A 7,563-nucleotide genomic window follows, 5' to 3' on the forward strand; every position below is an offset into this window, starting at 1 on the left:
ACAGCACAGGAAAGAACGAAGGGCGCATTGGGGCAAATGGTGCCTGGAGGTTTGGTTGTGGCCTAGTGGTGCATTTGGTCTGTGCATAGGATTCTTTCTAAGTTCACAAATTTGAAATGAGGGTTTGTGGATTCCCTGGAACACTTGGGAGATCTGGCCATCGGCAACCAGCACGTACTGGCTGAAGCCTGTGCTTGGGTTTGCCATGGGCCCTCAGTTGGCCTGTGGCCTCACACCTCCTTCCCTTTACTGATTCCCTTTTGCCTGCCTGGCCCCCATTCCCAGGCTGGTCCCCACAGTATGCTCTAGGTCCCCAACCTGTCTGGCCTGTGAAGTTAAATTTAGCAAAGCTCCAAAGATCATGGTAGTGCCCCCCTCAAAGGGCTCCCCGTCACATTCACAATAAAATCCAAACTCCTTGGCAGACCCCACGAGGCCACTGCGATCTGCCCCGTCCTGTCCTCTGGGCTCATCTGCCCCATCTCTGCCCCCACTGACCTCACTCCAGCCACACCAGCCACCCCTGAAGGAGCCTGGGCCACTCCCTACGTGGAGGTCCCCCCATACCTTTGCGTGACTCTATTCCTAGAGGGGATTCCTGGAGAGGCCACCTGCTCACCACCTGCCCCCCTCCCCATGGCTCTCTGCTCACCAGCCTTTATTCGATCATGGTATCCATCACTGTTGATATTAGGCCCCAAGACTAGGGTTCTGATGGAACTCTGCACCTACCAGCTCTATGACCTTGAGCAAGCCACCTAGCCCTTCCGTGTCCCACCCCCCTCATCTGAAATGAGAGAAGATCGTACGGCCTCATGCCCTGGGTATAAGGATGAAGCAAGACAATACTTGTAAAGGGCTTAGAATGGTGTTTGGTAGAGAGAAGCGTTGGCCATTGGCTTTTCTATGATTGCATTCATATAATATTTAATTATATAACTTGTAGAGTTTACATTTACTCTGTAAGAACAATTAGTAGGAGTGTGTTATTTCCTACGAGCTGACGCAGAAGCCTGCACACAGCTCAAACTAGGGATCGAACTGCATGTCCCAACCTGTATTCCACATCGTGCCAGGAAAATGACACACAGTTGTGTGTGAGTGCTGAATATTATCTTTTCATAAATGTATGACCCACAACTTTGTCATCTCCTGCAACACTCTTTATTTATTTACTTCTTTCTTTCTTTATTTAATTTCTATTGATTTTGAGAGAGAGAATGCGCATGCATGCGCACAAGTGGGGACAAGGCAGAGAGAGAGGGGGAGAGAGAGAGAGAGAGAGAGAGAGAGAGAGAGAGTCCCAAGTGGGCTCCACACCGACAGTGCTCAGGACTCAGTGTGTGGAGCCCTGCCGTGTCAATGCAGGGCTTGAACTCAAGAACCGTGAGATCATGACCTGAGCCGAAGTTAGATGTTGGACAGTTAACCGACTGAGCCACCCAGGTGCCCCAGCCTGTAGCACTTTATACAATTAAGGTTGTGCCAAATGGCAAAAGTAACCAACTAAAGCCTGCCTAACTTAAATCAAGAACCCCTGGCCTGACGGGCCCCATTTTGTTCCAAAATTCTCAGGCAAATATAATTGTATTTGCTATGGGATTCCCATGTGCATCACGGAAGGACAGCTTTCCAACCCACAGAGCCGGCGACTTCATGGCTCGTGCTCAGAATGCCACAGAGCCCTGGCACCTGAGTGTGGGTCATGATAAATGGACTTCTTTTGTTTACATAACTTAAATCTGGGAATTCTTTCCAAGGCAGGAGAGCTCCTTCCAAATTGTCTTTAGGAACAAATAGTTCCTTAGATGCAGTGTTCACTCCCCTTAAGGGAACGGCATCTTTTGTTAAATGGAATTTGTTTCTAGAATTCAGTGCTGGGATTTTGTGCAACTGTGCTCCAGATTCTGTGTCGTTATCACCACTTTTAAGCCCTTTCTTTAAATTATCTTTGATTATTATGATATATATCACTTCGAAGTTATATGATTGTAATAGATATAGTTCAAAGATAAAATGATATAAAAAAGGTCACAGCAAAAGGTTTTGTATCCATTTTTTCTGTCTCATTCCTCCTACCCCAATATTTTCGTTCAGTTATTTTTTTCATATTTTATTTTTCTGTTTCTAAAAAGTAGTTGAAAAATGAATGGCATATCCTCAGATAAGACCTGATTCTTCTTATTTTTACTATGGATCGACCTTTGTTTATTTGTTTATTTTATTTATTTTTTATTTAAAAATAAGTTGATACACACTGTTATATTAGTAACAACGTAATGCTTGGACAAGTCTATGCTTACCACAAGTACAGCTACGATCTGTCACCATGCAACACTATTACGATACCATTGACCTTTCCCTATGCTGTGCCTTTCACCTCTGTGACTTATTCATTCCGGAAACGGAAGCCTGTATCTCTCAATCCCTTCACCCATTTTGCCCATCCCCCTCTCCCTTCCCTCTGGCTACCACCGCGTTGTTTTCTGTCTTTATGGTCTACCTCTGCATTTTCTTTGTTTGTTTGCTTTGTGTTTTTAGATTCCACATACAAGTGAAATCATATGGCATTTGTCATTCTCCACCTGACTTTTCTCACTTAGCATTATGCCTTCCAGGTCTATCCATGTTGTTGCAAATGGCAAGGTTTCATTCATTTTTATGGCTGAGTAATATTTCATTGTGTGCGTGTGTGTGTGTGTGTGTGTGTGTGTATCATATCTCCTTTATCCATCCGTAGAACATGTTTTGAGAAATGACCTATATGAATCAAAGGAGACAATAAATAAAGTTAATGATTCAACATTTATTAAAAAGTGAACATTTGTGGATTTTTAAAGCATCATATACCTTCCCTTTGTTTAGACACAAAATAAAGTGGTCTCTCTCAGCAGTATTCTGTTGGTTTCAGGAGGGCTGGAAGGAAAGAGCTGAGTCTTGAGTTCACCTTGACTCTGGAAATTCCTGATTCATCCACTGGGACTTAAATGGCAATAAACCAGTCATGCATCAGGCACTTCTGGGCATTGACTTTTTTTTTCACGCATTTCCTCCTAGGCAACAAGCATTTATTGACTATCTACTGTATGCCCACAACTTTCTCTGTGCTGGGGATACAACAGTATAAAGAGAGTCCGAAGCATCTTCCACCAAAACCTTCTTGACCACCTGCCCCAGGGCTGTTGTGCTGGCCTGGGGATGCAGCAGTTTCTCTCACTTTTATCCCTTTTGTGAGGTCAGCAAAAATGTAAGTGATGTAAGGTCAGCAGTGACAGGTGTCAGAGTGAAAATGAAAGCAGGTGAGGACACAGAGAGCCATGGGGGGAGGTAGAGGGTGAACAGGTGGCCTCTCCAGGAATCCATCCCCTCTAGGAATAGAGTCACACAAAGGTATGGGGGGACCTCCACGTAGGGAGCGGCCCAGGCTCCTTCAGGGGTGGCTGGTGTGGCTGGAGTGAGGTCAGTGGGGGCAGAGATGGGGCAGATGAGCCCAGAGGACAGGACGGGGCAGATCGCAGTGGCCTCGTGGGGTCTGCCAAGGAGTTTGGATTTTATTGTGAATGTGACGGGGAGCCCTTTGAGGGGGGCACTACCATGATCTTTGGAGCTTTGCTAAATTTAACTTCACAGGCCAGACAGGTTGAGGACCTAGAGCATACTGTGGGGACCAGCCTGGGAATGGGGGCCAGGCAGGCAAAGGGAATCAGTAAAGGGAAGGAGGTGTGAGGCCACAGGCCAAGTGAGGGCCCTTGGCAAACCCAAGCACAGGCCTGGGCCTCTGTCTAGAGGGTGGATGCTTTCTTCAATCAGATCCAGAGAGATCAAGAGTATTGGCATATAAGTGGCCCAAAGGAGCCCTTCATCAGCAGTCATCGGCATTTACGTGCCCAGCACTTTTGCAGCCTGTCCCTGTACAGACAACCCACACGCTCAACTTCTAGTGCTAAGTAGGAATCTAGAAATCCTGCCCTGTCCAAGCCTACCAGGTTGCAGAGACATCTGGACTTTCTGGAAAGGCATTGTTTCCTTCCCTCCTCGCCCCCCTCCCCCCCCAATTCATGGGCAGGGAAGAAGGGTCCGGGTGCAGCTGAGTGTCTCTGCGTGTTAATAGCCTGTGGGTTGTTGCAGGATCCCATGTGGACCTCGGCATCGGTCCGAGGCTGGGAGCGGGTAACATGCCCCGTGGTTATCTATCTTGAGACTCCTTCCCACCCTTTGTTCCCCTAGGGAGCCAGGGTGCCTTAGCACAGAAGCAGGAGCAGAAGTGACCTGGAATGACACCTTGCGTTTCTCCTCTCGGCCCCGAGGGGCCCATGCCCTTGGCTCTGCCCATGTGCTGTGCGTGTCAGTGCGGTTGAGCTGTGGGGCTGTGCTGGCCCTGGGTTCCGAAAGCATCCGTGTGCTGGTGCTTTTCCTGTTCCCTGGCCCTTAGCTGATGCAAACCACCGCAGGGTGCTGACTGGAGGCCTCCAAGCACCCTGCGTCCGCGTTATTACGGCAAACTTAAGAGTAGTAAATAAAAGGAACAAACGAAATAAAAACACAAAATGAAAAAATAATTAAAACAATAACTATTCCATTCATTCTGAGCACCTCATCCAAGATTGCATTAGAAAAAAAACTACAATAAAAACATGCTTTTAATCTGATAGTAAAAAAGCCCAATAAAATAAAAATGAGCTCCATTAATGAAAATAATGGCTCTTACCCCAGCCAGTTAAAATGCTGAGCTTATGCGTTTTGGGGTTTGGGGGAGCTGAGGACGGTTGTTTTCCACGGCTGGTGACAGATTTGCTTCTGTTACGTACTGGAGAGGGCCCCGGCTAATTAGGATGGCTCAATCTGGGATCTTACCTTTTGTGTGAAGCCCAGAGAAATTGGGTAGGAAGACAACAGAGTCCTGGGGAGATGGGCAAAGGGGGAGCTGTGCTCCTTTTTAAGATTTGGACTTCAGAAGGCACTAGAATGTGTAGTTGCGGGCGGGCGGGCGTGCGTGCGTGCGTTTCCTTTCTCTTTCTCTCTTCACCCCCCTCCCTCTGCCTCCCTTCTCATTACTTCAATTTGTGTTTGCCCCTTTTAGGAAGCCACTTTAATTTTCTTGCAGATGACAGGTAAGCCCCACCTCAGACTCTTTTGGATCAACTGGAGGTATAAATAGATAAGTCAACCGTAATAGGACACCTCAGCAAGACCCTCTCCTTCTATTTGTGCTAGAAGAATTGTGCTCTGAGTGGAACCCAGTACTTGGCTCTGGATGGCCCTGCTCAGCACGCCCTTCTCCTGGGGGGGGGGGGGCGTCCCTTTCCCCACTCCTTTGTAGCCTGTGTTACCAGCCGGAATTGTAATGCCTCGTATATTTCCTTGCTTGTTTCTGAATCCCTTGAGTAGAGCTACAAAAGAAGAAAGGCCAGCGTTCACGGTCCACGTCTTGACCTCTGAAGACTTTGCTGGCAGCTGACCTCGCAGAGCCCAGGACGAAACTTGTTCAAAGAAACTCTCTGCCCGTTTAATCAACTCCTCTGCTGCCCTCCCAGGGCCCTGATGCTACTACTACAAGAACTTATTTGTTCAAATGAATATTAACATTGTAATTTAGTACCTAATTACGCTTCTCTAGCCATAACTGGAAATGTGGTATTAAAATCCTTACATGCTCCTTGGCTATCAGCATGTACCTTTGTCAATATCCTGGCATTGCAGAGATTTCTTTAATGTACAATCTCTGGGCTCACGTCTCTCCCTGTCGCTGATCCTCCCCTGTCGCTTGCAGATTTACTCGCTGCTGTTGCAGGTTGCGTTGAGAGCTGCGGTCTTGCTTGAATCAAATAGAGGAGTTCGGCTCCTTCCTAAAGAAGTGTGTGCACACGTGGTTTTCACAAGGGCTTCATCTTCTGTCTGCTCGCAGTCCCAGCCAGAGAACATAAGGTCTTAGGATTCCGCCGTGGGAAAACCCTCAACCTTCAACCGTCGTGCCTGACACATCATAAGTGCTCGATAAAGTTTGCTTCTTTAATACTTTTCACCTTGTTTCGTATCTCTAGGCCAGTGGTCCTCAGTTCCGGAGGCATATAAGGAAATGTGTATCTTAAAAAAAAAATGGTTGTGCCTGGTGTCATGTCAGAACAATGAAATCTGCGCCTCTCTGGTGAGGGCTTCCAGATGGTTCCGACAAGCAAGAAGGATTGAGATCACTGCCACAGGCACGGCTAACATATGTACGTTCCGAGGAGCCACTGTTTCCGGTAGGATCGGTTCCAGTACAGAGCAGCTATTAGCAAATGGTCACAAACTGAGTTTCTGCTTACAACTTTTCTGTGAACTCTTTAGCATCGCCTGGAAGAGCAGTGGCGAAGGAAGGATGCAGGTTTTACAGTGGTAACAATACTTTTGAGGACATCGAGCTATTTCAGAGAAAGACTGTCCTAATAGCGGTTATTTGTGTCTGAAAGAATGTTCGCTGTTCTAACTTCCAAATGTTTTATGTAACTTCTCCCATCAGGCAAAGCCCCCTGTTGGGAGAGCTGGGTGGACATGTGCACAGCGTGCAGATGGCTCATAACCAGCAGCCCCGCTAGCAAGAGTCAGGAACACATCCAGGGCTTCTGCTTTGGAAACGTCTATTTGCAACCAAGGGAAAAAAGAGAAACACAACAACTGGTATGTCAGTAAGTCACCCTCTAAGAAAACATGTTTTCTGACACCTCCTCCATGTTCAGAGATAGCCTTTCTGAGCAAAGAGCACCTGTGCGCTGAGGATCATGGTTAGTCTGGGTGCCATGGACTTCCTGTAGGCTGACCCCCTGCCCCACCAACAATCTTCATCCACGTCCTCAGACGCCCTGGGCAGCCCTCTCGCCATGGCACGTGAAATTCCCAAGCACTGTGGAGCGCCTGGATGGCTCAGTTGGTTAAGCATCCGATTCTTGATCTCAGCTCAGGCCCTGATCTCAGGGTCATGAGTTCAAGCTCCATATTGTGCCCTGCAATGGGCGTGAAGCCTACTTTAAATATACATATATAATTCCCAAGCACTGAATGTTTCATCCAGCAGTTTTAGCACCAGATCATTAAGTGGATTTGGGTTAAAGGGTGCCATGCATGAGTCCTTGCACAATGTGAGCTGATTCTGTTCAGGACCAGACTGTAGAATCGCCTGGTGAACGTCCCCAAACGACAGTCGGTCTAGGGCCTGGAGTCTGGAGATTCTGATTCTGAGAGTCCCTCCAGTGATTCAGGCATCCGGATCCCTGGAACCCCGGCTGGCGCACAATGCTGATGAACGCTTGCTTTGGCCCACGAAGGCCCGTGTGACTCCAGAACGTTCCCCTGCTTACCCCTTATCAAATTGTCCATTTTGTGCACCATTTTCTCGGTTCCCAACTTGGTGTTGGTGTGTACAGATTTTCTAAAAGTTCTTTGTCTTCATTTTATGTAAATTGTAAATTATAGATCAGCTTTAGTGAACTGTAATTTACCTTAAATTGAATTAAATTTATAATTTATCAGATGTAAGAGCCAACTTTAATGAGTTTTGGTAGATGAATACAGTCACGTATACATTTA

General features: G+C 47.1%; 1 long non-coding RNA gene across 1 annotated transcript; it reads left to right on the plus strand.

Annotated features, from left to right (window-relative positions):
* Nucleotides 1-4,766: 4,766 nt before the first annotated feature.
* Nucleotides 4,767-7,353, plus strand: LOC125915155 (uncharacterized). The gene is made up of 3 exons (XR_007455583.1): nucleotides 4,767-5,111; nucleotides 5,771-5,999; nucleotides 6,500-7,353. It is a non-coding gene; the product is annotated as an uncharacterized LOC125915155 (long non-coding RNA).
* Nucleotides 7,354-7,563: the final 210 nt, after the last annotated feature.

The sequence above is a fragment of the Panthera uncia genome (assembly GCF_023721935.1).
Source record: "Panthera uncia isolate 11264 chromosome E2 unlocalized genomic scaffold, Puncia_PCG_1.0 HiC_scaffold_19, whole genome shotgun sequence".
Lineage (NCBI taxonomy): Eukaryota > Metazoa > Chordata > Mammalia > Carnivora > Felidae > Panthera > Panthera uncia.